Below are 23,743 nucleotides of genomic sequence, written 5' to 3' on the forward strand. Positions count from 1 at the left end.
CTAGCAAGCAAGCGAGGTGGACCGGAGCTCCTTCCTCTCCGGTCTCGTCTCTCGTCCATCTGTGTGTCTCTGTGTCTCTCTCTCTCCCCCTCCCCGTTCCCGTGCTCCCTCCGTGCACTTTCCCGCGCCTCGACTCTCTCGGCAAGCAGGCCGGCCCCCTTTTCGGCTCCCGTGCGTTTTCCCTCCAAAAAACTTAGTTTTTTCCTCCTTTTTCCAGGGAGGCAGGCGTGGCTTGTGTGTGTGTGTGTGTGTGTGTGTGTGTGTGTGTGTGTGTGTGTGTGTGTGTCCCCGTCCTTGCAGGCGGGCCCCTTTCGACAGCCGGCCGTTTTCCCTCCAAAAAACTTAGTATATACACCTTTTCTTTCTTTTTTTCGGCAGGCAGGCAGGTGTGTGTGTGTCCCCGTCCCTCCCGAGAGAGCGCTGCCCCTTGCCTCTGCCCGCAGGTGCCGACGGTCCGCTTTCGCTTGCAGCTCACTCGGCACGGCTGCTGCTGGTGGGAGGGGCCTAAGCTAAGGAGGCCGGCCGGCTGGCGCCCCCCGCGGCTGCGGTCGTTGTCGGGCCGTTGACAGGAGATCAAAGAGCAGGGCCCCCGCCCGGGACTGGCGGGCAGGCAGGCGAGCAAGCAGGCAGGCAAGAGAGGGGGAGAGCGGAGTCCGGGCGGCCGGCAGCCGCGTGCGGACCGGGCTCCAGAGGCGTCGGCCTGCGCCGCTGCGCGCCAGCCGGACGCCCGCGCGCCCGCCCAAGGCCGGCGTCGGGCATCGCTTCTCGGCCTTTTGGCTAAGATCAAGTGTAGTATCTGTTCTTATCAGTTTAATATCTGATACGTCCCCCATCGGGGGACCACATATTAAACGGATTTTTGGAACAGGGAGCTGGATCAGGAGCTTGCTCCGTCCTCTCCACGCATCGGCCCGGTATTGCAGCGCCTCCGGGAACGGTGCACTACCTTCTCTCAGCGGTGAAAAGACAGACGTAGCTAGCAAGCAAGCGAGGTGGACCGGAGCTCCTTCCTCTCCGGTCTCGTCTCTCGTCCATCTGTGTGTCTCTGTGTCTCTCTCTCTCCCCCTCCCCGTTCCCGTGCTCCCTCCGTGCACTTTCCCGCGCCTCGACTCTCTCGGCAAGCAGGCCGGCCCCCTTTTCGGCTCCCGTGCGTTTTCCCTCCAAAAAACTTAGTTTTTTCCTCCTTTTTCCAGGGAGGCAGGCGTGGCTTGTGTGTGTGTGTGTGTGTGTGTGTGTGTGTGTGTGTGTGTGTGTGTGTGTGTCCCCGTCCTTGCAGGCGGGCCCCTTTCGACAGCCGGCCGTTTTCCCTCCAAAAAACTTAGTATATACACCTTTTCTTTCTTTTTTTCGGCAGGCAGGCAGGTGTGTGTGTGTCCCCGTCCCTCCCGAGAGAGCGCTGCCCCTTGCCTCTGCCCGCAGGTGCCGACGGTCCGCTTTCGCTTGCAGCTCACTCGGCACGGCTGCTGCTGGTGGGAGGGGCCTAAGCTAAGGAGGCCGGCCGGCTGGCGCCCCCCGCGGCTGCGGTCGTTGTCGGGCCGTTGACAGGAGATCAAAGAGCAGGGCCCCCGCCCGGGACTGGCGGGCAGGCAGGCGAGCAAGCAGGCAGGCAAGAGAGGGGGAGAGCGGAGTCCGGGCGGCCGGCAGCCGCGTGCGGACCGGGCTCCAGAGGCGTCGGCCTGCGCCGCTGCGCGCCAGCCGGACGCCCGCGCGCCCGCCCAAGGCCGGCGTCGGGCATCGCTTCTCGGCCTTTTGGCTAAGATCAAGTGTAGTATCTGTTCTTATCAGTTTAATATCTGATACGTCCCCCATCGGGGGACCACATATTAAACGGATTTTTGGAACAGGGAGCTGGATCAGGAGCTTGCTCCGTCCTCTCCACGCATCGGCCCGGTATTGCAGCGCCTCCGGGAACGGTGCACTACCTTCTCTCAGCGGTGAAAAGACAGACGTAGCTAGCAAGCAAGCGAGGTGGACCGGAGCTCCTTCCTCTCCGGTCTCGTCTCTCGTCCATCTGTGTGTCTCTGTGTCTCTCTCTCTCCCCCTCCCCGTTCCCGTGCTCCCTCCGTGCACTTTCCCGCGCCTCGACTCTCTCGGCAAGCAGGCCGGCCCCCTTTTCGGCTCCCGTGCGTTTTCCCTCCAAAAAACTTAGTTTTTTCCTCCTTTTTCCAGGGAGGCAGGCGTGGCTTGTGTGTGTGTGTGTGTGTGTGTGTGTGTGTGTGTGTGTGTGTGTGTGTGTGTCCCCGTCCTTGCAGGCGGGCCCCTTTCGACAGCCGGCCGTTTTCCCTCCAAAAAACTTAGTATATACACCTTTTCTTTCTTTTTTTCGGCAGGCAGGCAGGTGTGTGTGTGTCCCCGTCCCTCCCGAGAGAGCGCTGCCCCTTGCCTCTGCCCGCAGGTGCCGACGGTCCGCTTTCGCTTGCAGCTCACTCGGCACGGCTGCTGCTGGTGGGAGGGGCCTAAGCTAAGGAGGCCGGCCGGCTGGCGCCCCCCGCGGCTGCGGTCGTTGTCGGGCCGTTGACAGGAGATCAAAGAGCAGGGCCCCCGCCCGGGACTGGCGGGCAGGCAGGCGAGCAAGCAGGCAGGCAAGAGAGGGGGAGAGCGGAGTCCGGGCGGCCGGCAGCCGCGTGCGGACCGGGCTCCAGAGGCGTCGGCCTGCGCCGCTGCGCGCCAGCCGGACGCCCGCGCGCCCGCCCAAGGCCGGCGTCGGGCATCGCTTCTCGGCCTTTTGGCTAAGATCAAGTGTAGTATCTGTTCTTATCAGTTTAATATCTGATACGTCCCCCATCGGGGGACCACATATTAAACGGATTTTTGGAACAGGGAGCTGGATCAGGAGCTTGCTCCGTCCTCTCCACGCATCGGCCCGGTATTGCAGCGCCTCCGGGAACGGTGCACTACCTTCTCTCAGCGGTGAAAAGACAGACGTAGCTAGCAAGCAAGCGAGGTGGACCGGAGCTCCTTCCTCTCCGGTCTCGTCTCTCGTCCATCTGTGTGTCTCTGTGTCTCTCTCTCTCCCCCTCCCCGTTCCCGTGCTCCCTCCGTGCACTTTCCCGCGCCTCGACTCTCTCGGCAAGCAGGCCGGCCCCCTTTTCGGCTCCCGTGCGTTTTCCCTCCAAAAAACTTAGTTTTTTCCTCCTTTTTCCAGGGAGGCAGGCGTGGCTTGTGTGTGTGTGTGTGTGTGTGTGTGTGTGTGTGTGTGTGTGTGTGTGTGTGTCCCCGTCCTTGCAGGCGGGCCCCTTTCGACAGCCGGCCGTTTTCCCTCCAAAAAACTTAGTATATACACCTTTTCTTTCTTTTTTTCGGCAGGCAGGCAGGTGTGTGTGTGTCCCCGTCCCTCCCGAGAGAGCGCTGCCCCTTGCCTCTGCCCGCAGGTGCCGACGGTCCGCTTTCGCTTGCAGCTCACTCGGCACGGCTGCTGCTGGTGGGAGGGGCCTAAGCTAAGGAGGCCGGCCGGCTGGCGCCCCCCGCGGCTGCGGTCGTTGTCGGGCCGTTGACAGGAGATCAAAGAGCAGGGCCCCCGCCCGGGACTGGCGGGCAGGCAGGCGAGCAAGCAGGCAGGCAAGAGAGGGGGAGAGCGGAGTCCGGGCGGCCGGCAGCCGCGTGCGGACCGGGCTCCAGAGGCGTCGGCCTGCGCCGCTGCGCGCCAGCCGGACGCCCGCGCGCCCGCCCAAGGCCGGCGTCGGGCATCGCTTCTCGGCCTTTTGGCTAAGATCAAGTGTAGTATCTGTTCTTATCAGTTTAATATCTGATACGTCCCCCATCGGGGGACCACATATTAAACGGATTTTTGGAACAGGGAGCTGGATCAGGAGCTTGCTCCGTCCTCTCCACGCATCGGCCCGGTATTGCAGCGCCTCCGGGAACGGTGCACTACCTTCTCTCAGCGGTGAAAAGACAGACGTAGCTAGCAAGCAAGCGAGGTGGACCGGAGCTCCTTCCTCTCCGGTCTCGTCTCTCGTCCATCTGTGTGTCTCTGTGTCTCTCTCTCTCCCCCTCCCCGTTCCCGTGCTCCCTCCGTGCACTTTCCCGCGCCTCGACTCTCTCGGCAAGCAGGCCGGCCCCCTTTTCGGCTCCCGTGCGTTTTCCCTCCAAAAAACTTAGTTTTTTCCTCCTTTTTCCAGGGAGGCAGGCGTGGCTTGTGTGTGTGTGTGTGTGTGTGTGTGTGTGTGTGTGTGTGTGTGTGTGTGTGTCCCCGTCCTTGCAGGCGGGCCCCTTTCGACAGCCGGCCGTTTTCCCTCCAAAAAACTTAGTATATACACCTTTTCTTTCTTTTTTTCGGCAGGCAGGCAGGTGTGTGTGTGTCCCCGTCCCTCCCGAGAGAGCGCTGCCCCTTGCCTCTGCCCGCAGGTGCCGACGGTCCGCTTTCGCTTGCAGCTCACTCGGCACGGCTGCTGCTGGTGGGAGGGGCCTAAGCTAAGGAGGCCGGCCGGCTGGCGCCCCCCGCGGCTGCGGTCGTTGTCGGGCCGTTGACAGGAGATCAAAGAGCAGGGCCCCCGCCCGGGACTGGCGGGCAGGCAGGCGAGCAAGCAGGCAGGCAAGAGAGGGGGAGAGCGGAGTCCGGGCGGCCGGCAGCCGCGTGCGGACCGGGCTCCAGAGGCGTCGGCCTGCGCCGCTGCGCGCCAGCCGGACGCCCGCGCGCCCGCCCAAGGCCGGCGTCGGGCATCGCTTCTCGGCCTTTTGGCTAAGATCAAGTGTAGTATCTGTTCTTATCAGTTTAATATCTGATACGTCCCCCATCGGGGGACCACATATTAAACGGATTTTTGGAACAGGGAGCTGGATCAGGAGCTTGCTCCGTCCTCTCCACGCATCGGCCCGGTATTGCAGCGCCTCCGGGAACGGTGCACTACCTTCTCTCAGCGGTGAAAAGACAGACGTAGCTAGCAAGCAAGCGAGGTGGACCGGAGCTCCTTCCTCTCCGGTCTCGTCTCTCGTCCATCTGTGTGTCTCTGTGTCTCTCTCTCTCCCCCTCCCCGTTCCCGTGCTCCCTCCGTGCACTTTCCCGCGCCTCGACTCTCTCGGCAAGCAGGCCGGCCCCCTTTTCGGCTCCCGTGCGTTTTCCCTCCAAAAAACTTAGTTTTTTCCTCCTTTTTCCAGGGAGGCAGGCGTGGCTTGTGTGTGTGTGTGTGTGTGTGTGTGTGTGTGTGTGTGTGTGTGTGTGTGTGTCCCCGTCCTTGCAGGCGGGCCCCTTTCGACAGCCGGCCGTTTTCCCTCCAAAAAACTTAGTATATACACCTTTTCTTTCTTTTTTTCGGCAGGCAGGCAGGTGTGTGTGTGTCCCCGTCCCTCCCGAGAGAGCGCTGCCCCTTGCCTCTGCCCGCAGGTGCCGACGGTCCGCTTTCGCTTGCAGCTCACTCGGCACGGCTGCTGCTGGTGGGAGGGGCCTAAGCTAAGGAGGCCGGCCGGCTGGCGCCCCCCGCGGCTGCGGTCGTTGTCGGGCCGTTGACAGGAGATCAAAGAGCAGGGCCCCCGCCCGGGACTGGCGGGCAGGCAGGCGAGCAAGCAGGCAGGCAAGAGAGGGGGAGAGCGGAGTCCGGGCGGCCGGCAGCCGCGTGCGGACCGGGCTCCAGAGGCGTCGGCCTGCGCCGCTGCGCGCCAGCCGGACGCCCGCGCGCCCGCCCAAGGCCGGCGTCGGGCATCGCTTCTCGGCCTTTTGGCTAAGATCAAGTGTAGTATCTGTTCTTATCAGTTTAATATCTGATACGTCCCCCATCGGGGGACCACATATTAAACGGATTTTTGGAACAGGGAGCTGGATCAGGAGCTTGCTCCGTCCTCTCCACGCATCGGCCCGGTATTGCAGCGCCTCCGGGAACGGTGCACTACCTTCTCTCAGCGGTGAAAAGACAGACGTAGCTAGCAAGCAAGCGAGGTGGACCGGAGCTCCTTCCTCTCCGGTCTCGTCTCTCGTCCATCTGTGTGTCTCTGTGTCTCTCTCTCTCCCCCTCCCCGTTCCCGTGCTCCCTCCGTGCACTTTCCCGCGCCTCGACTCTCTCGGCAAGCAGGCCGGCCCCCTTTTCGGCTCCCGTGCGTTTTCCCTCCAAAAAACTTAGTTTTTTCCTCCTTTTTCCAGGGAGGCAGGCGTGGCTTGTGTGTGTGTGTGTGTGTGTGTGTGTGTGTGTGTGTGTGTGTGTGTGTGTGTCCCCGTCCTTGCAGGCGGGCCCCTTTCGACAGCCGGCCGTTTTCCCTCCAAAAAACTTAGTATATACACCTTTTCTTTCTTTTTTTCGGCAGGCAGGCAGGTGTGTGTGTGTCCCCGTCCCTCCCGAGAGAGCGCTGCCCCTTGCCTCTGCCCGCAGGTGCCGACGGTCCGCTTTCGCTTGCAGCTCACTCGGCACGGCTGCTGCTGGTGGGAGGGGCCTAAGCTAAGGAGGCCGGCCGGCTGGCGCCCCCCGCGGCTGCGGTCGTTGTCGGGCCGTTGACAGGAGATCAAAGAGCAGGGCCCCCGCCCGGGACTGGCGGGCAGGCAGGCGAGCAAGCAGGCAGGCAAGAGAGGGGGAGAGCGGAGTCCGGGCGGCCGGCAGCCGCGTGCGGACCGGGCTCCAGAGGCGTCGGCCTGCGCCGCTGCGCGCCAGCCGGACGCCCGCGCGCCCGCCCAAGGCCGGCGTCGGGCATCGCTTCTCGGCCTTTTGGCTAAGATCAAGTGTAGTATCTGTTCTTATCAGTTTAATATCTGATACGTCCCCCATCGGGGGACCACATATTAAACGGATTTTTGGAACAGGGAGCTGGATCAGGAGCTTGCTCCGTCCTCTCCACGCATCGGCCCGGTATTGCAGCGCCTCCGGGAACGGTGCACTACCTTCTCTCAGCGGTGAAAAGACAGACGTAGCTAGCAAGCAAGCGAGGTGGACCGGAGCTCCTTCCTCTCCGGTCTCGTCTCTCGTCCATCTGTGTGTCTCTGTGTCTCTCTCTCTCCCCCTCCCCGTTCCCGTGCTCCCTCCGTGCACTTTCCCGCGCCTCGACTCTCTCGGCAAGCAGGCCGGCCCCCTTTTCGGCTCCCGTGCGTTTTCCCTCCAAAAAACTTAGTTTTTTCCTCCTTTTTCCAGGGAGGCAGGCGTGGCTTGTGTGTGTGTGTGTGTGTGTGTGTGTGTGTGTGTGTGTGTGTGTGTGTGTGTCCCCGTCCTTGCAGGCGGGCCCCTTTCGACAGCCGGCCGTTTTCCCTCCAAAAAACTTAGTATATACACCTTTTCTTTCTTTTTTTCGGCAGGCAGGCAGGTGTGTGTGTGTCCCCGTCCCTCCCGAGAGAGCGCTGCCCCTTGCCTCTGCCCGCAGGTGCCGACGGTCCGCTTTCGCTTGCAGCTCACTCGGCACGGCTGCTGCTGGTGGGAGGGGCCTAAGCTAAGGAGGCCGGCCGGCTGGCGCCCCCCGCGGCTGCGGTCGTTGTCGGGCCGTTGACAGGAGATCAAAGAGCAGGGCCCCCGCCCGGGACTGGCGGGCAGGCAGGCGAGCAAGCAGGCAGGCAAGAGAGGGGGAGAGCGGAGTCCGGGCGGCCGGCAGCCGCGTGCGGACCGGGCTCCAGAGGCGTCGGCCTGCGCCGCTGCGCGCCAGCCGGACGCCCGCGCGCCCGCCCAAGGCCGGCGTCGGGCATCGCTTCTCGGCCTTTTGGCTAAGATCAAGTGTAGTATCTGTTCTTATCAGTTTAATATCTGATACGTCCCCCATCGGGGGACCACATATTAAACGGATTTTTGGAACAGGGAGCTGGATCAGGAGCTTGCTCCGTCCTCTCCACGCATCGGCCCGGTATTGCAGCGCCTCCGGGAACGGTGCACTACCTTCTCTCAGCGGTGAAAAGACAGACGTAGCTAGCAAGCAAGCGAGGTGGACCGGAGCTCCTTCCTCTCCGGTCTCGTCTCTCGTCCATCTGTGTGTCTCTGTGTCTCTCTCTCTCCCCCTCCCCGTTCCCGTGCTCCCTCCGTGCACTTTCCCGCGCCTCGACTCTCTCGGCAAGCAGGCCGGCCCCCTTTTCGGCTCCCGTGCGTTTTCCCTCCAAAAAACTTAGTTTTTTCCTCCTTTTTCCAGGGAGGCAGGCGTGGCTTGTGTGTGTGTGTGTGTGTGTGTGTGTGTGTGTGTGTGTGTGTGTGTGTGTGCCCCGTCCTTGCAGGCGGGCCCCTTTCGACAGCCGGCCGTTTTCCCTCCAAAAAACTTAGTATATACACCTTTTCTTTCTTTTTTTCGGCAGGCAGGCAGGTGTGTGTGTGTCCCCGTCCCTCCCGAGAGAGCGCTGCCCCTTGCCTCTGCCCGCAGGTGCCGACGGTCCGCTTTCGCTTGCAGCTCACTCGGCACGGCTGCTGCTGGTGGGAGGGGCCTAAGCTAAGGAGGCCGGCCGGCTGGCGCCCCCCGCGGCTGCGGTCGTTGTCGGGCCGTTGACAGGAGATCAAAGAGCAGGGCCCCCGCCCGGGACTGGCGGGCAGGCAGGCGAGCAAGCAGGCAGGCAAGAGAGGGGGAGAGCGGAGTCCGGGCGGCCGGCAGCCGCGTGCGGACCGGGCTCCAGAGGCGTCGGCCTGCGCCGCTGCGCGCCAGCCGGACGCCCGCGCGCCCGCCCAAGGCCGGCGTCGGGCATCGCTTCTCGGCCTTTTGGCTAAGATCAAGTGTAGTATCTGTTCTTATCAGTTTAATATCTGATACGTCCCCCATCGGGGGACCACATATTAAACGGATTTTTGGAACAGGGAGCTGGATCAGGAGCTTGCTCCGTCCTCTCCACGCATCGGCCCGGTATTGCAGCGCCTCCGGGAACGGTGCACTACCTTCTCTCAGCGGTGAAAAGACAGACGTAGCTAGCAAGCAAGCGAGGTGGACCGGAGCTCCTTCCTCTCCGGTCTCGTCTCTCGTCCATCTGTGTGTCTCTGTGTCTCTCTCTCTCCCCCTCCCCGTTCCCGTGCTCCCTCCGTGCACTTTCCCGCGCCTCGACTCTCTCGGCAAGCAGGCCGGCCCCCTTTTCGGCTCCCGTGCGTTTTCCCTCCAAAAAACTTAGTTTTTTCCTCCTTTTTCCAGGGAGGCAGGCGTGGCTTGTGTGTGTGTGTGTGTGTGTGTGTGTGTGTGTGTGTGTGTGTGTGTGTGTGTCCCCGTCCTTGCAGGCGGGCCCCTTTCGACAGCCGGCCGTTTTCCCTCCAAAAAACTTAGTATATACACCTTTTCTTTCTTTTTTTCGGCAGGCAGGCAGGTGTGTGTGTGTCCCCGTCCCTCCCGAGAGAGCGCTGCCCCTTGCCTCTGCCCGCAGGTGCCGACGGTCCGCTTTCGCTTGCAGCTCACTCGGCACGGCTGCTGCTGGTGGGAGGGGCCTAAGCTAAGGAGGCCGGCCGGCTGGCGCCCCCCGCGGCTGCGGTCGTTGTCGGGCCGTTGACAGGAGATCAAAGAGCAGGGCCCCCGCCCGGGACTGGCGGGCAGGCAGGCGAGCAAGCAGGCAGGCAAGAGAGGGGGAGAGCGGAGTCCGGGCGGCCGGCAGCCGCGTGCGGACCGGGCTCCAGAGGCGTCGGCCTGCGCCGCTGCGCGCCAGCCGGACGCCCGCGCGCCCGCCCAAGGCCGGCGTCGGGCATCGCTTCTCGGCCTTTTGGCTAAGATCAAGTGTAGTATCTGTTCTTATCAGTTTAATATCTGATACGTCCCCCATCGGGGGACCACATATTAAACGGATTTTTGGAACAGGGAGCTGGATCAGGAGCTTGCTCCGTCCTCTCCACGCATCGGCCCGGTATTGCAGCGCCTCCGGGAACGGTGCACTACCTTCTCTCAGCGGTGAAAAGACAGACGTAGCTAGCAAGCAAGCGAGGTGGACCGGAGCTCCTTCCTCTCCGGTCTCGTCTCTCGTCCATCTGTGTGTCTCTGTGTCTCTCTCTCTCCCCCTCCCCGTTCCCGTGCTCCCTCCGTGCACTTTCCCGCGCCTCGACTCTCTCGGCAAGCAGGCCGGCCCCCTTTTCGGCTCCCGTGCGTTTTCCCTCCAAAAAACTTAGTTTTTTCCTCCTTTTTCCAGGGAGGCAGGCGTGGCTTGTGTGTGTGTGTGTGTGTGTGTGTGTGTGTGTGTGTGTGTGTGTGTGTGTGTCCCCGTCCTTGCAGGCGGGCCCCTTTCGACAGCCGGCCGTTTTCCCTCCAAAAAACTTAGTATATACACCTTTTCTTTCTTTTTTTCGGCAGGCAGGCAGGTGTGTGTGTGTCCCCGTCCCTCCCGAGAGAGCGCTGCCCCTTGCCTCTGCCCGCAGGTGCCGACGGTCCGCTTTCGCTTGCAGCTCACTCGGCACGGCTGCTGCTGGTGGGAGGGGCCTAAGCTAAGGAGGCCGGCCGGCTGGCGCCCCCCGCGGCTGCGGTCGTTGTCGGGCCGTTGACAGGAGATCAAAGAGCAGGGCCCCCGCCCGGGACTGGCGGGCAGGCAGGCGAGCAAGCAGGCAGGCAAGAGAGGGGGAGAGCGGAGTCCGGGCGGCCGGCAGCCGCGTGCGGACCGGGCTCCAGAGGCGTCGGCCTGCGCCGCTGCGCGCCAGCCGGACGCCCGCGCGCCCGCCCAAGGCCGGCGTCGGGCATCGCTTCTCGGCCTTTTGGCTAAGATCAAGTGTAGTATCTGTTCTTATCAGTTTAATATCTGATACGTCCCCCATCGGGGGACCACATATTAAACGGATTTTTGGAACAGGGAGCTGGATCAGGAGCTTGCTCCGTCCTCTCCACGCATCGGCCCGGTATTGCAGCGCCTCCGGGAACGGTGCACTACCTTCTCTCAGCGGTGAAAAGACAGACGTAGCTAGCAAGCAAGCGAGGTGGACCGGAGCTCCTTCCTCTCCGGTCTCGTCTCTCGTCCATCTGTGTGTCTCTGTGTCTCTCTCTCTCCCCCTCCCCGTTCCCGTGCTCCCTCCGTGCACTTTCCCGCGCCTCGACTCTCTCGGCAAGCAGGCCGGCCCCCTTTTCGGCTCCCGTGCGTTTTCCCTCCAAAAAACTTAGTTTTTTCCTCCTTTTTCCAGGGAGGCAGGCGTGGCTTGTGTGTGTGTGTGTGTGTGTGTGTGTGTGTGTGTGTGTGTGTGTGTGTGTGTCCCCGTCCTTGCAGGCGGGCCCCTTTCGACAGCCGGCCGTTTTCCCTCCAAAAAACTTAGTATATACACCTTTTCTTTCTTTTTTTCGGCAGGCAGGCAGGTGTGTGTGTGTCCCCGTCCCTCCCGAGAGAGCGCTGCCCCTTGCCTCTGCCCGCAGGTGCCGACGGTCCGCTTTCGCTTGCAGCTCACTCGGCACGGCTGCTGCTGGTGGGAGGGGCCTAAGCTAAGGAGGCCGGCCGGCTGGCGCCCCCCGCGGCTGCGGTCGTTGTCGGGCCGTTGACAGGAGATCAAAGAGCAGGGCCCCCGCCCGGGACTGGCGGGCAGGCAGGCGAGCAAGCAGGCAGGCAAGAGAGGGGGAGAGCGGAGTCCGGGCGGCCGGCAGCCGCGTGCGGACCGGGCTCCAGAGGCGTCGGCCTGCGCCGCTGCGCGCCAGCCGGACGCCCGCGCGCCCGCCCAAGGCCGGCGTCGGGCATCGCTTCTCGGCCTTTTGGCTAAGATCAAGTGTAGTATCTGTTCTTATCAGTTTAATATCTGATACGTCCCCCATCGGGGGACCACATATTAAACGGATTTTTGGAACAGGGAGCTGGATCAGGAGCTTGCTCCGTCCTCTCCACGCATCGGCCCGGTATTGCAGCGCCTCCGGGAACGGTGCACTACCTTCTCTCAGCGGTGAAAAGACAGACGTAGCTAGCAAGCAAGCGAGGTGGACCGGAGCTCCTTCCTCTCCGGTCTCGTCTCTCGTCCATCTGTGTGTCTCTGTGTCTCTCTCTCTCCCCCTCCCCGTTCCCGTGCTCCCTCCGTGCACTTTCCCGCGCCTCGACTCTCTCGGCAAGCAGGCCGGCCCCCTTTTCGGCTCCCGTGCGTTTTCCCTCCAAAAAACTTAGTTTTTTCCTCCTTTTTCCAGGGAGGCAGGCGTGGCTTGTGTGTGTGTGTGTGTGTGTGTGTGTGTGTGTGTGTGTGTGTGTGTGTGTGTCCCCGTCCTTGCAGGCGGGCCCCTTTCGACAGCCGGCCGTTTTCCCTCCAAAAAACTTAGTATATACACCTTTTCTTTCTTTTTTTCGGCAGGCAGGCAGGTGTGTGTGTGTCCCCGTCCCTCCCGAGAGAGCGCTGCCCCTTGCCTCTGCCCGCAGGTGCCGACGGTCCGCTTTCGCTTGCAGCTCACTCGGCACGGCTGCTGCTGGTGGGAGGGGCCTAAGCTAAGGAGGCCGGCCGGCTGGCGCCCCCCGCGGCTGCGGTCGTTGTCGGGCCGTTGACAGGAGATCAAAGAGCAGGGCCCCCGCCCGGGACTGGCGGGCAGGCAGGCGAGCAAGCAGGCAGGCAAGAGAGGGGGAGAGCGGAGTCCGGGCGGCCGGCAGCCGCGTGCGGACCGGGCTCCAGAGGCGTCGGCCTGCGCCGCTGCGCGCCAGCCGGACGCCCGCGCGCCCGCCCAAGGCCGGCGTCGGGCATCGCTTCTCGGCCTTTTGGCTAAGATCAAGTGTAGTATCTGTTCTTATCAGTTTAATATCTGATACGTCCCCCATCGGGGGACCACATATTAAACGGATTTTTGGAACAGGGAGCTGGATCAGGAGCTTGCTCCGTCCTCTCCACGCATCGGCCCGGTATTGCAGCGCCTCCGGGAACGGTGCACTACCTTCTCTCAGCGGTGAAAAGACAGACGTAGCTAGCAAGCAAGCGAGGTGGACCGGAGCTCCTTCCTCTCCGGTCTCGTCTCTCGTCCATCTGTGTGTCTCTGTGTCTCTCTCTCTCCCCCTCCCCGTTCCCGTGCTCCCTCCGTGCACTTTCCCGCGCCTCGACTCTCTCGGCAAGCAGGCCGGCCCCCTTTTCGGCTCCCGTGCGTTTTCCCTCCAAAAAACTTAGTTTTTTCCTCCTTTTTCCAGGGAGGCAGGCGTGGCTTGTGTGTGTGTGTGTGTGTGTGTGTGTGTGTGTGTGTGTGTGTGTGTGTGTGTCCCCGTCCTTGCAGGCGGGCCCCTTTCGACAGCCGGCCGTTTTCCCTCCAAAAAACTTAGTATATACACCTTTTCTTTCTTTTTTTCGGCAGGCAGGCAGGTGTGTGTGTGTCCCCGTCCCTCCCGAGAGAGCGCTGCCCCTTGCCTCTGCCCGCAGGTGCCGACGGTCCGCTTTCGCTTGCAGCTCACTCGGCACGGCTGCTGCTGGTGGGAGGGGCCTAAGCTAAGGAGGCCGGCCGGCTGGCGCCCCCCGCGGCTGCGGTCGTTGTCGGGCCGTTGACAGGAGATCAAAGAGCAGGGCCCCCGCCCGGGACTGGCGGGCAGGCAGGCGAGCAAGCAGGCAGGCAAGAGAGGGGGAGAGCGGAGTCCGGGCGGCCGGCAGCCGCGTGCGGACCGGGCTCCAGAGGCGTCGGCCTGCGCCGCTGCGCGCCAGCCGGACGCCCGCGCGCCCGCCCAAGGCCGGCGTCGGGCATCGCTTCTCGGCCTTTTGGCTAAGATCAAGTGTAGTATCTGTTCTTATCAGTTTAATATCTGATACGTCCCCCATCGGGGGACCACATATTAAACGGATTTTTGGAACAGGGAGCTGGATCAGGAGCTTGCTCCGTCCTCTCCACGCATCGGCCCGGTATTGCAGCGCCTCCGGGAACGGTGCACTACCTTCTCTCAGCGGTGAAAAGACAGACGTAGCTAGCAAGCAAGCGAGGTGGACCGGAGCTCCTTCCTCTCCGGTCTCGTCTCTCGTCCATCTGTGTGTCTCTGTGTCTCTCTCTCTCCCCCTCCCCGTTCCCGTGCTCCCTCCGTGCACTTTCCCGCGCCTCGACTCTCTCGGCAAGCAGGCCGGCCCCCTTTTCGGCTCCCGTGCGTTTTCCCTCCAAAAAACTTAGTTTTTTCCTCCTTTTTCCAGGGAGGCAGGCGTGGCTTGTGTGTGTGTGTGTGTGTGTGTGTGTGTGTGTGTGTGTGTGTGTGTGTGTGTCCCCGTCCTTGCAGGCGGGCCCCTTTCGACAGCCGGCCGTTTTCCCTCCAAAAAACTTAGTATATACACCTTTTCTTTCTTTTTTTCGGCAGGCAGGCAGGTGTGTGTGTGTCCCCGTCCCTCCCGAGAGAGCGCTGCCCCTTGCCTCTGCCCGCAGGTGCCGACGGTCCGCTTTCGCTTGCAGCTCACTCGGCACGGCTGCTGCTGGTGGGAGGGGCCTAAGCTAAGGAGGCCGGCCGGCTGGCGCCCCCCGCGGCTGCGGTCGTTGTCGGGCCGTTGACAGGAGATCAAAGAGCAGGGCCCCCGCCCGGGACTGGCGGGCAGGCAGGCGAGCAAGCAGGCAGGCAAGAGAGGGGGAGAGCGGAGTCCGGGCGGCCGGCAGCCGCGTGCGGACCGGGCTCCAGAGGCGTCGGCCTGCGCCGCTGCGCGCCAGCCGGACGCCCGCGCGCCCGCCCAAGGCCGGCGTCGGGCATCGCTTCTCGGCCTTTTGGCTAAGATCAAGTGTAGTATCTGTTCTTATCAGTTTAATATCTGATACGTCCCCCATCGGGGGACCACATATTAAACGGATTTTTGGAACAGGGAGCTGGATCAGGAGCTTGCTCCGTCCTCTCCACGCATCGGCCCGGTATTGCAGCGCCTCCGGGAACGGTGCACTACCTTCTCTCAGCGGTGAAAAGACAGACGTAGCTAGCAAGCAAGCGAGGTGGACCGGAGCTCCTTCCTCTCCGGTCTCGTCTCTCGTCCATCTGTGTGTCTCTGTGTCTCTCTCTCTCCCCCTCCCCGTTCCCGTGCTCCCTCCGTGCACTTTCCCGCGCCTCGACTCTCTCGGCAAGCAGGCCGGCCCCCTTTTCGGCTCCCGTGCGTTTTCCCTCCAAAAAACTTAGTTTTTTCCTCCTTTTTCCAGGGAGGCAGGCGTGGCTTGTGTGTGTGTGTGTGTGTGTGTGTGTGTGTGTGTGTGTGTGTGTGTGTGTGTCCCCGTCCTTGCAGGCGGGCCCCTTTCGACAGCCGGCCGTTTTCCCTCCAAAAAACTTAGTATATACACCTTTTCTTTCTTTTTTTCGGCAGGCAGGCAGGTGTGTGTGTGTCCCCGTCCCTCCCGAGAGAGCGCTGCCCCTTGCCTCTGCCCGCAGGTGCCGACGGTCCGCTTTCGCTTGCAGCTCACTCGGCACGGCTGCTGCTGGTGGGAGGGGCCTAAGCTAAGGAGGCCGGCCGGCTGGCGCCCCCCGCGGCTGCGGTCGTTGTCGGGCCGTTGACAGGAGATCAAAGAGCAGGGCCCCCGCCCGGGACTGGCGGGCAGGCAGGCGAGCAAGCAGGCAGGCAAGAGAGGGGGAGAGCGGAGTCCGGGCGGCCGGCAGCCGCGTGCGGACCGGGCTCCAGAGGCGTCGGCCTGCGCCGCTGCGCGCCAGCCGGACGCCCGCGCGCCCGCCCAAGGCCGGCGTCGGGCATCGCTTCTCGGCCTTTTGGCTAAGATCAAGTGTAGTATCTGTTCTTATCAGTTTAATATCTGATACGTCCCCCATCGGGGGACCACATATTAAACGGATTTTTGGAACAGGGAGCTGGATCAGGAGCTTGCTCCGTCCTCTCCACGCATCGGCCCGGTATTGCAGCGCCTCCGGGAACGGTGCACTACCTTCTCTCAGCGGTGAAAAGACAGACGTAGCTAGCAAGCAAGCGAGGTGGACCGGAGCTCCTTCCTCTCCGGTCTCGTCTCTCGTCCATCTGTGTGTCTCTGTGTCTCTCTCTCTCCCCCTCCCCGTTCCCGTGCTCCCTCCGTGCACTTTCCCGCGCCTCGACTCTCTCGGCAAGCAGGCCGGCCCCCTTTTCGGCTCCCGTGCGTTTTCCCTCCAAAAAACTTAGTTTTTTCCTCCTTTTTCCAGGGAGGCAGGCGTGGCTTGTGTGTGTGTGTGTGTGTGTGTGTGTGTGTGTGTGTGTGTGTGTGTGTGTGTCCCCGTCCTTGCAGGCGGGCCCCTTTCGACAGCCGGCCGTTTTCCCTCCAAAAAACTTAGTATATACACCTTTTCTTTCTTTTTTTCGGCAGGCAGGCAGGTGTGTGTGTGTCCCCGTCCCTCCCGAGAGAGCGCTGCCCCTTGCCTCTGCCCGCAGGTGCCGACGGTCCGCTTTCGCTTGCAGCTCACTCGGCACGGCTGCTGCTGGTGGGAGGGGCCTAAGCTAAGGAGGCCGGCCGGCTGGCGCCCCCCGCGGCTGCGGTCGTTGTCGGGCCGTTGACAGGAGATCAAAGAGCAGGGCCCCCGCCCGGGACTGGCGGGCAGGCAGGCGAGCAAGCAGGCAGGCAAGAGAGGGGGAGAGCGGAGTCCGGGCGGCCGGCAGCCGCGTGCGGACCGGGCTCCAGAGGCGTCGGCCTGCGCCGCTGCGCGCCAGCCGGACGCCCGCGCGCCCGCCCAAGGCCGGCGTCGGGCATCGCTTCTCGGCCTTTTGGCTAAGATCAAGTGTAGTATCTGTTCTTATCAGTTTAATATCTGATACGTCCCCCATCGGGGGACCACATATTAAACGGATTTTTGGAACAGGGAGCTGGATCAGGAGCTTGCTCCGTCCTCTCCACGCATCGGCCCGGTATTGCAGCGCCTCCGGGAACGGTGCACTACCTTCTCTCAGCGGTGAAAAGACAGACGTAGCTAGCAAGCAAGCGAGGTGGACCGGAGCTCCTTCCTCTCCGGTCTCGTCTCTCGTCCATCTGTGTGTCTCTGTGTCTCTCTCTCTCCCCCTCCCCGTTCCCGTGCTCCCTCCGTGCACTTTCCCGCGCCTCGACTCTCTCGGCAAGCAGGCCGGCCCCCTTTTCGGCTCCCGTGCGTTTTCCCTCCAAAAAACTTAGTTTTTTCCTCCTTTTTCCAGGGAGGCAGGCGTGGCTTGTGTGTGTGTGTGTGTGTGTGTGTGTGTGTGTGTGTGTGTGTGTGTGTGTGTCCCCGTCCTTGCAGGCGGGCCCCTTTCGACAGCCGGCCGTTTTCCCTCCAAAAAACTTAGTATATACACCTTTTCTTTCTTTTTTTCGGCAGGCAGGCAGGTGTGTGTGTGTCCCCGTCCCTCCCGAGAGAGCGCTGCCCCTTGCCTCTGCCCGCAGGTGCCGACGGTCCGCTTTCGCTTGCAGCTCACTCGGCACGGCTGCTGCTGGTGGGAGGGGCCTAAGCTAAGGAGGCCGGCCGGCTGGCGCCCCCCGCGGCTGCGGTCGTTGTCGGGCCGTTGACAGGAGATCAAAGAGCAGGGCCCCCGCCCGGGACTGGCGGGCAGGCAGGCGAGCAAGCAGGCAGGCAAGAGAGGGGGAGAGCGGAGTCCGGGCGGCCGGCAGCCGCGTGCGGACCGGGCTCCAGAGGCGTCGGCCTGCGCCGCTGCGCGCCAGCCGGACGCCCGCGCGCCCGCCCAAGGCCGGCGTCGGGCATCGCTTCTCGGCCTTTTGGCTAAGATCAAGTGTAGTATCTGTTCTTATCAGTTTAATATCTGATACGTCCCCCATCGGGGGACCACATATTAAACGGATTTTTGGAACAGGGAGCTGGATCAGGAGCTTGCTCCGTCCTCTCCACGCATCGGCCCGGTATTGCAGCGCCTCCGGGAACGGTGCACTACCTTCTCTCAGCGGTGAAAAGACAGACGTAGCTAGCAAGCAAGCGAGGTGGACCGGAGCTCCTTCCTCTCCGGTCTCGTCTCTCGTCCATCTGTGTGTCTCTGTGTCTCTCTCTCTCCCCCTCCCCGTTCCCGTGCTCCCTCCGTGCACTTTCCCGCGCCTCGACTCTCTCGGCAAGCAGGCCGGCCCCCTTTTCGGCTCCCGTGCGTTTTCCCTCCAAAAAACTTAGTTTTTTCCTCCTTTTTCCAGGGAGGCAGGCGTGGCTTGTGTGTGTGTGTGTGTGTGTGTGTGTGTGTGTGTGTGTGTGTGTGTGTGTGTCCCCGTCCTTGCAGGCGGGCCCCTTTCGACAGCCGGCCGTTTTCCCTCCAAAAAACTTAGTATATACACCTTTTCTTTCTTTTTTTCGGCAGGCAGGCAGGTGTGTGTGTGTCCCCGTCCCTCCCGAGAGAGCGCTGCCCCTTGCCTCTGCCCGCAGGTGCCGACGGTCCGCTTTCGCTTGCAGCTCACTCGGCACGGCTGCTGCTGGTGGGAGGGGCCTAAGCTAAGGAGGCCGGCCGGCTGGCGCCCCCCGCGGCTGCGGTCGTTGTCGGGCCGTTGACAGGAGATCAAAGAGCAGGGCCCCCGCCCGGGACTGGCGGGCAGGCAGGCGAGCAAGCAGGCAGGCAAGAGAGGGGGAGAGCGGAGTCCGGGCGGCCGGCAGCCGCGTGCGGACCGGGCTCCAGAGGCGTCGGCCTGCGCCGCTGCGCGCCAGCCGGACGCCCGCGCGCCCGCCCAAGGCCGGCGTCGGGCATCGCTTCTCGGCCTTTTGGCTAAGATCAAGTGTAGTATCTGTTCTTATCAGTTTAATATCTGATACGTCCCCCATCGGGGGACCACATATTAAACGGATTTTTGGAACAGGGAGCTGGATCAGGAGCTTGCTCCGTCCTCTCCACGCATCGGCCCGGTATTGCAGCGCCTCCGGGAACGGTGCACTACCTTCTCTCAGCGGTGAAAAGACAGACGTAGCTAGCAAGCAAGCGAGGTGGACCGGAGCTCCTTCCTCTCCGGTCTCGTCTCTCGTCCATCTGTGTGTCTCTGTGTCTCTCTCTCTCCCCCTCCCCGTTCCCGTGCTCCCTCCGTGCACTTTCCCGCGCCTCGACTCTCTCGGCAAGCAGGCCGGCCCCCTTTTCGGCTCCCGTGCGTTTTCCCTCCAAAAAACTTAGTTTTTTCCTCCTTTTTCCAGGGAGGCAGGCGTGGCTTGTGTGTGTGTGTGTGTGTGTGTGTGTGTGTGTGTGTGTGTGTGTGTGTGTGCCCCGTCCTTGCAGGCGGGCCCCTTTCGACAGCCGGCCGTTTTCCCTCCAAAAAACTTAGTATATACACCTTTTCTTTCTTTTTTTCGGCAGGCAGGCAGGTGTGTGTGTGTCCCCGTCCCTCCCGAGAGAGCGCTGCCCCTTGCCTCTGCCCGCAGGTGCCGACGGTCCGCTTTCGCTTGCAGCTCACTCGGCACGGCTGCTGCTGGTGGGAGGGGCCTAAGCTAAGGAGGCCGGCCGGCTGGCGCCCCCCGCGGCTGCGGTCGTTGTCGGGCCGTTGACAGGAGATCAAAGAGCAGGGCCCCCGCCCGGGACTGGCGGGCAGGCAGGCGAGCAAGCAGGCAGGCAAGAGAGGGGGAGAGCGGAGTCCGGGCGGCCGGCAGCCGCGTGCGGACCGGGCTCCAGAGGCGTCGGCCTGCGCCGCTGCGCGCCAGCCGGACGCCCGCGCGCCCGCCCAAGGCCGGCGTCGGGCATCGCTTCTCGGCCTTTTGGCTAAGATCAAGTGTAGTATCTGTTCTTATCAGTTTAATATCTGATACGTCCCCCATCGGGGGACCACATATTAAACGGATTTTTGGAACAGGGAGCTGGATCAGGAGCTTGCTCCGTCCTCTCCACGCATCGGCCCGGTATTGCAGCGCCTCCGGGAACGGTGCACTACCTTCTCTCAGCGGTGAAAAGACAGACGTAGCTAGCAAGCAAGCGAGGTGGACCGGAGCTCCTTCCTCTCCGGTCTCGTCTCTCGTCCATCTGTGTGTCTCTGTGTCTCTCTCTCTCCCCCTCCCCGTTCCCGTGCTCCCTCCGTGCACTTTCCCGCGCCTCGACTCTCTCGGCAAGCAGGCCGGCCCCCTTTTCGGCTCCCGTGCGTTTTCCCTCCAAAAAACTTAGTTTTTTCCTCCTTTTTCCAGGGAGGCAGGCGTGGCTTGTGTGTGTGTGTGTGTGTGTGTGTGTGTGTGTGTGTGTGTGTGTGTGTGTGTCCCCGTCCTTGCAGGCGGGCCCCTTTCGACAGCCGGCCGTTTTCCCTCCAAAAAACTTAGTATATACACCTTTTCTTTCTTTTTTTCGGCAGGCAGGCAGGTGTGTGTGTGTCCCCGTCCCTCCCGAGAGAGCGCTGCCCCTTGCCTCTGCCCGCAGGTGCCGACGGTCCGCTTTCGCTTGCAGCTCACTCGGCACGGCTGCTGCTGGTGGGAGGGGCCTAAGCTAAGGAGGCCGGCCGGCTGGCGCCCCCCGCGGCTGCGGTCGTTGTCGGGCCGTTGACAGGAGATCAAAGAGCAGGGCCCCCGCCCGGGACTGGCGGGCAGGCAGGCGAGCAAGCAGGCAGGCAAGAGAGGGGGAGAGCGGAGTCCGGGCGGCCGGCAGCCGCGTGCGGACCGGGCTCCAGAGGCGTCGGCCTGCGCCGCTGCGCGCCAGCCGGACGCCCGCGCGCCCGCCCAAGGCCGGCGTCGGGCATCGCTTCTCGGCCTTTTGGCTAAGATCAAGTGTAGTATCTGTTCTTATCAGTTTAATATCTGATACGTCCCCCATCGGGGGACCACATATTAAACGGATTTTTGGAACAGGGAGCTGGATCAGGAGCTTGCTCCGTCCTCTCCACGCATCGGCCCGGTATTGCAGCGCCTCCGGGAACGGTGCACTACCTTCTCTCAGCGGTGAAAAGACAGACGTAGCTAGCAAGCAAGCGAGGTGGACCGGAGCTCCTTCCTCTCCGGTCTCGTCTCTCGTCCATCTGTGTGTCTCTGTGTCTCTCTCTCTCCCCCTCCCCGTTCCCGTGCTCCCTCCGTGCACTTTCCCGCGCCTCGACTCTCTCGGCAAGCAGGCCGGCCCCCTTTTCGGCTCCCGTGCGTTTTCCCTCCAAAAAACTTAGTTTTTTCCTCCTTTTTCCAGGGAGGCAGGCGTGGCTTGTGTGTGTGTGTGTGTGTGTGTGTGTGTGTGTGTGTGTGTGTGTGTGTGTGTCCCCGTCCTTGCAGGCGGGCCCCTTTCGACAGCCGGCCGTTTTCCCTCCAAAAAACTTAGTATATACACCTTTTCTTTCTTTTTTTCGGCAGGCAGGCAGGTGTGTGTGTGTCCCCGTCCCTCCCGAGAGAGCGCTGCCCCTTGCCTCTGCCCGCAGGTGCCGACGGTCCGCTTTCGCTTGCAGCTCACTCGGCACGGCTGCTGCTGGTGGGAGGGGCCTAAGCTAAGGAGGCCGGCCGGCTGGCGCCCCCCGCGGCTGCGGTCGTTGTCGGGCCGTTGACAGGAGATCAAAGAGCAGGGCCCCCGCCCGGGACTGGCGGGCAGGCAGGCGAGCAAGCAGGCAGGCAAGAGAGGGGGAGAGCGGAGTCCGGGCGGCCGGCAGCCGCGTGCGGACCGGGCTCCAGAGGCGTCGGCCTGCGCCGCTGCGCGCCAGCCGGACGCCCGCGCGCCCGCCCAAGGCCGGCGTCGGGCATCGCTTCTCGGCCTTTTGGCTAAGATCAAGTGTAGTATCTGTTCTTATCAGTTTAATATCTGATACGTCCCCCATCGGGGGACCACATATTAAACGGATTTTTGGAACAGGGAGCTGGATCAGGAGCTTGCTCCGTCCTCTCCACGCATCGGCCCGGTATTGCAGCGCCTCCGGGAACGGTGCACTACCTTCTCTCAGCGGTGAAAAGACAGACGTAGCTAGCAAGCAAGCGAGGTGGACCGGAGCTCCTTCCTCTCCGGTCTCGTCTCTCGTCCATCTGTGTGTCTCTGTGTCTCTCTCTCTCCCCCTCCCCGTTCCCGTGCTCCCTCCGTGCACTTTCCCGCGCCTCGACTCTCTCGGCAAGCAGGCCGGCCCCCTTTTCGGCTCCCGTGCGTTTTCCCTCCAAAAAACTTAGTTTTTTCCTCCTTTTTCCAGGGAGGCAGGCGTGGCTTGTGTGTGTGTGTGTGTGTGTGTGTGTGTGTGTGTGTGTGTGTGTGTGTGTGTCCCCGTCCTTGCAGGCGGGCCCCTTTCGACAGCCGGCCGTTTTCCCTCCAAAAAACTTAGTATATACACCTTTTCTTTCTTTTTTTCGGCAGGCAGGCAGGTGTGTGTGTGTCCCCGTCCCTCCCGAGAGAGCGCTGCCCCTTGCCTCTGCCCGCAGGTGCCGACGGTCCGCTTTCGCTTGCAGCTCACTCGGCACGGCTGCTGCTGGTGGGAGGGGCCTAAGCTAAGGAGGCCGGCCGGCTGGCGCCCCCCGCGGCTGCGGTCGTTGTCGGGCCGTTGACAGGAGATCAAAGAGCAGGGCCCCCGCCCGGGACTGGCGGGCAGGCAGGCGAGCAAGCAGGCAGGCAAGAGAGGGGGAGAGCGGAGTCCGGGCGGCCGGCAGCCGCGTGCGGACCGGGCTCCAGAGGCGTCGGCCTGCGCCGCTGCGCGCCAGCCGGACGCCCGCGCGCCCGCCCAAGGCCGGCGTCGGGCATCGCTTCTCGGCCTTTTGGCTAAGATCAAGTGTAGTATCTGTTCTTATCAGTTTAATATCTGATACGTCCCCCATCGGGGGACCACATATTAAACGGATTTTTGGAACAGGGAGCTGGATCAGGAGCTTGCTCCGTCCTCTCCACGCATCGGCCCGGTATTGCAGCGCCTCCGGGAACGGTGCACTACCTTCTCTCAGCGGTGAAAAGACAGACGTAGCTAGCAAGCAAGCGAGGTGGACCGGAGCTCCTTCCTCTCCGGTCTCGTCTCTCGTCCATCTGTGTGTCTCTGTGTCTCTCTCTCTCCCCCTCCCCGTTCCCGTGCTCCCTCCGTGCACTTTCCCGCGCCTCGACTCTCTCGGCAAGCAGGCCGGCCCCCTTTTCGGCTCCCGTGCGTTTTCCCTCCAAAAAACTTAGTTTTTTCCTCCTTTTTCCAGGGAGGCAGGCGTGGCTTGTGTGTGTGTGTGTGTGTGTGTGTGTGTGTGTGTGTGTGTGTGTGTGTGTGTCCCCGTCCTTGCAGGCGGGCCCCTTTCGACAGCCGGCCGTTTTCCCTCCAAAAAACTTAGTATATACACCTTTTCTTTCTTTTTTTCGGCAGGCAGGCAGGTGTGTGTGTGTCCCCGTCCCTCCCGAGAGAGCGCTGCCCCTTGCCTCTGCCCGCAGGTGCCGACGGTCCGCTTTCGCTTGCAGCTCACTCGGCACGGCTGCTGCTGGTGGGAGGGGCCTAAGCTAAGGAGGCCGGCCGGCTGGCGCCCCCCGCGGCTGCGGTCGTTGTCGGGCCGTTGACAGGAGATCAAAGAGCAGGGCCCCCGCCCGGGACTGGCGGGCAGGCAGGCGAGCAAGCAGGCAGGCAAGAGAGGGGGAGAGCGGAGTCCGGGCGGCCGGCAGCCGCGTGCGGACCGGGCTCCAGAGGCGTCGGCCTGCGCCGCTGCGCGCCAGCCGGACGCCCGCGCGCCCGCCCAAGGCCGGCGTCGGGCATCGCTTCTCGGCCTTTTGGCTAAGATCAAGTGTAGTATCTGTTCTTATCAGTTTAATATCTGATACGTCCCCCATCGGGGGACCACATATTAAACGGATTTTTGGAACAGGGAGCTGGATCAGGAGCTTGCTCCGTCCTCTCCACGCATCGGCCCGGTATTGCAGCGCCTCCGGGAACGGTGCACTACCTTCTCTCAGCGGTGAAAAGACAGACGTAGCTAGCAAGCAAGCGAGGTGGACCGGAGCTCCTTCCTCTCCGGTCTCGTCTCTCGTCCATCTGTGTGTCTCTGTGTCTCTCTCTCTCCCCCTCCCCGTTCCCGTGCTCCCTCCGTGCACTTTCCCGCGCCTCGACTCTCTCGGCAAGCAGGCCGGCCCCCTTTTCGGCTCCCGTGCGTTTTCCCTCCAAAAAACTTAGTTTTTTCCTCCTTTTTCCAGGGAGGCAGGCGTGGCTTGTGTGTGTGTGTGTGTGTGTGTGTGTGTGTGTGTGTGTGTGTGTGTGTGTGTCCCCGTCCTTGCAGGCGGGCCCCTTTCGACAGCCG

The 23,743-nt window shown here is 62.8% G+C and overlaps 24 non-coding genes across 24 annotated transcripts; all 24 read left to right on the top strand.

The window, feature by feature from the left end:
- The first annotated feature begins 757 nt into the window (after positions 1–757).
- LOC148807855 (U2 spliceosomal RNA) lies at positions 758–948 on the top strand. The gene has a single exon (XR_016088608.1). It is a non-coding gene; the product is annotated as a U2 spliceosomal RNA (small nuclear RNA).
- Positions 949–1,733: 785 nt separating this feature from the next.
- Positions 1,734–1,924, top strand: LOC148807856 (U2 spliceosomal RNA). Its single transcript, XR_016088620.1, has one exon. It is a non-coding gene; the product is annotated as a U2 spliceosomal RNA (small nuclear RNA).
- Positions 1,925–2,709: 785 nt separating this feature from the next.
- On the top strand, positions 2,710–2,900 carry LOC148807857 (U2 spliceosomal RNA). The gene has a single exon (XR_016088630.1). It is a non-coding gene; the product is annotated as a U2 spliceosomal RNA (small nuclear RNA).
- A 785-nt stretch (positions 2,901–3,685) lies between these two features.
- Positions 3,686–3,876, top strand: LOC148807858 (U2 spliceosomal RNA). Its single transcript, XR_016088631.1, has one exon. It is a non-coding gene; the product is annotated as a U2 spliceosomal RNA (small nuclear RNA).
- A 785-nt stretch (positions 3,877–4,661) lies between these two features.
- On the top strand, positions 4,662–4,852 carry LOC148807859 (U2 spliceosomal RNA). The gene has a single exon (XR_016088632.1). It is a non-coding gene; the product is annotated as a U2 spliceosomal RNA (small nuclear RNA).
- A 785-nt stretch (positions 4,853–5,637) lies between these two features.
- Positions 5,638–5,828, top strand: LOC148807860 (U2 spliceosomal RNA). The gene has a single exon (XR_016088609.1). It is a non-coding gene; the product is annotated as a U2 spliceosomal RNA (small nuclear RNA).
- Positions 5,829–6,613: 785 nt separating this feature from the next.
- On the top strand, positions 6,614–6,804 carry LOC148807861 (U2 spliceosomal RNA). Its single transcript, XR_016088610.1, has one exon. It is a non-coding gene; the product is annotated as a U2 spliceosomal RNA (small nuclear RNA).
- Positions 6,805–7,589: 785 nt separating this feature from the next.
- Positions 7,590–7,780, top strand: LOC148807862 (U2 spliceosomal RNA). The gene has a single exon (XR_016088611.1). It is a non-coding gene; the product is annotated as a U2 spliceosomal RNA (small nuclear RNA).
- Positions 7,781–8,564: 784 nt separating this feature from the next.
- On the top strand, positions 8,565–8,755 carry LOC148807863 (U2 spliceosomal RNA). Its single transcript, XR_016088612.1, has one exon. It is a non-coding gene; the product is annotated as a U2 spliceosomal RNA (small nuclear RNA).
- Positions 8,756–9,540: 785 nt separating this feature from the next.
- LOC148807864 (U2 spliceosomal RNA) lies at positions 9,541–9,731 on the top strand. Its single transcript, XR_016088613.1, has one exon. It is a non-coding gene; the product is annotated as a U2 spliceosomal RNA (small nuclear RNA).
- A 785-nt stretch (positions 9,732–10,516) lies between these two features.
- On the top strand, positions 10,517–10,707 carry LOC148807865 (U2 spliceosomal RNA). Its single transcript, XR_016088614.1, has one exon. It is a non-coding gene; the product is annotated as a U2 spliceosomal RNA (small nuclear RNA).
- A 785-nt stretch (positions 10,708–11,492) lies between these two features.
- Positions 11,493–11,683, top strand: LOC148807866 (U2 spliceosomal RNA). Its single transcript, XR_016088615.1, has one exon. It is a non-coding gene; the product is annotated as a U2 spliceosomal RNA (small nuclear RNA).
- A 785-nt stretch (positions 11,684–12,468) lies between these two features.
- Positions 12,469–12,659, top strand: LOC148807867 (U2 spliceosomal RNA). The gene has a single exon (XR_016088616.1). It is a non-coding gene; the product is annotated as a U2 spliceosomal RNA (small nuclear RNA).
- Positions 12,660–13,444: 785 nt separating this feature from the next.
- LOC148807868 (U2 spliceosomal RNA) lies at positions 13,445–13,635 on the top strand. Its single transcript, XR_016088617.1, has one exon. It is a non-coding gene; the product is annotated as a U2 spliceosomal RNA (small nuclear RNA).
- Positions 13,636–14,420: 785 nt separating this feature from the next.
- Positions 14,421–14,611, top strand: LOC148807869 (U2 spliceosomal RNA). Its single transcript, XR_016088618.1, has one exon. It is a non-coding gene; the product is annotated as a U2 spliceosomal RNA (small nuclear RNA).
- Positions 14,612–15,396: 785 nt separating this feature from the next.
- On the top strand, positions 15,397–15,587 carry LOC148807870 (U2 spliceosomal RNA). The gene has a single exon (XR_016088621.1). It is a non-coding gene; the product is annotated as a U2 spliceosomal RNA (small nuclear RNA).
- A 785-nt stretch (positions 15,588–16,372) lies between these two features.
- Positions 16,373–16,563, top strand: LOC148807871 (U2 spliceosomal RNA). The gene has a single exon (XR_016088622.1). It is a non-coding gene; the product is annotated as a U2 spliceosomal RNA (small nuclear RNA).
- Positions 16,564–17,348: 785 nt separating this feature from the next.
- Positions 17,349–17,539, top strand: LOC148807872 (U2 spliceosomal RNA). Its single transcript, XR_016088623.1, has one exon. It is a non-coding gene; the product is annotated as a U2 spliceosomal RNA (small nuclear RNA).
- Positions 17,540–18,324: 785 nt separating this feature from the next.
- On the top strand, positions 18,325–18,515 carry LOC148807873 (U2 spliceosomal RNA). Its single transcript, XR_016088624.1, has one exon. It is a non-coding gene; the product is annotated as a U2 spliceosomal RNA (small nuclear RNA).
- A 784-nt stretch (positions 18,516–19,299) lies between these two features.
- Positions 19,300–19,490, top strand: LOC148807874 (U2 spliceosomal RNA). The gene has a single exon (XR_016088625.1). It is a non-coding gene; the product is annotated as a U2 spliceosomal RNA (small nuclear RNA).
- Positions 19,491–20,275: 785 nt separating this feature from the next.
- LOC148807875 (U2 spliceosomal RNA) lies at positions 20,276–20,466 on the top strand. Its single transcript, XR_016088626.1, has one exon. It is a non-coding gene; the product is annotated as a U2 spliceosomal RNA (small nuclear RNA).
- A 785-nt stretch (positions 20,467–21,251) lies between these two features.
- On the top strand, positions 21,252–21,442 carry LOC148807876 (U2 spliceosomal RNA). The gene has a single exon (XR_016088627.1). It is a non-coding gene; the product is annotated as a U2 spliceosomal RNA (small nuclear RNA).
- Positions 21,443–22,227: 785 nt separating this feature from the next.
- LOC148807877 (U2 spliceosomal RNA) lies at positions 22,228–22,418 on the top strand. The gene has a single exon (XR_016088628.1). It is a non-coding gene; the product is annotated as a U2 spliceosomal RNA (small nuclear RNA).
- A 785-nt stretch (positions 22,419–23,203) lies between these two features.
- Positions 23,204–23,394, top strand: LOC148807878 (U2 spliceosomal RNA). Its single transcript, XR_016088629.1, has one exon. It is a non-coding gene; the product is annotated as a U2 spliceosomal RNA (small nuclear RNA).
- Positions 23,395–23,743: the final 349 nt, after the last annotated feature.

Source organism: Atractosteus spatula, unplaced genomic scaffold (assembly GCF_055471065.1).
Source record: "Atractosteus spatula isolate fAtrSpa1 unplaced genomic scaffold, fAtrSpa1.hap1 Scaffold_267, whole genome shotgun sequence".
Taxonomy (NCBI): Eukaryota; Metazoa; Chordata; class Actinopteri; order Semionotiformes; family Lepisosteidae; genus Atractosteus; species Atractosteus spatula.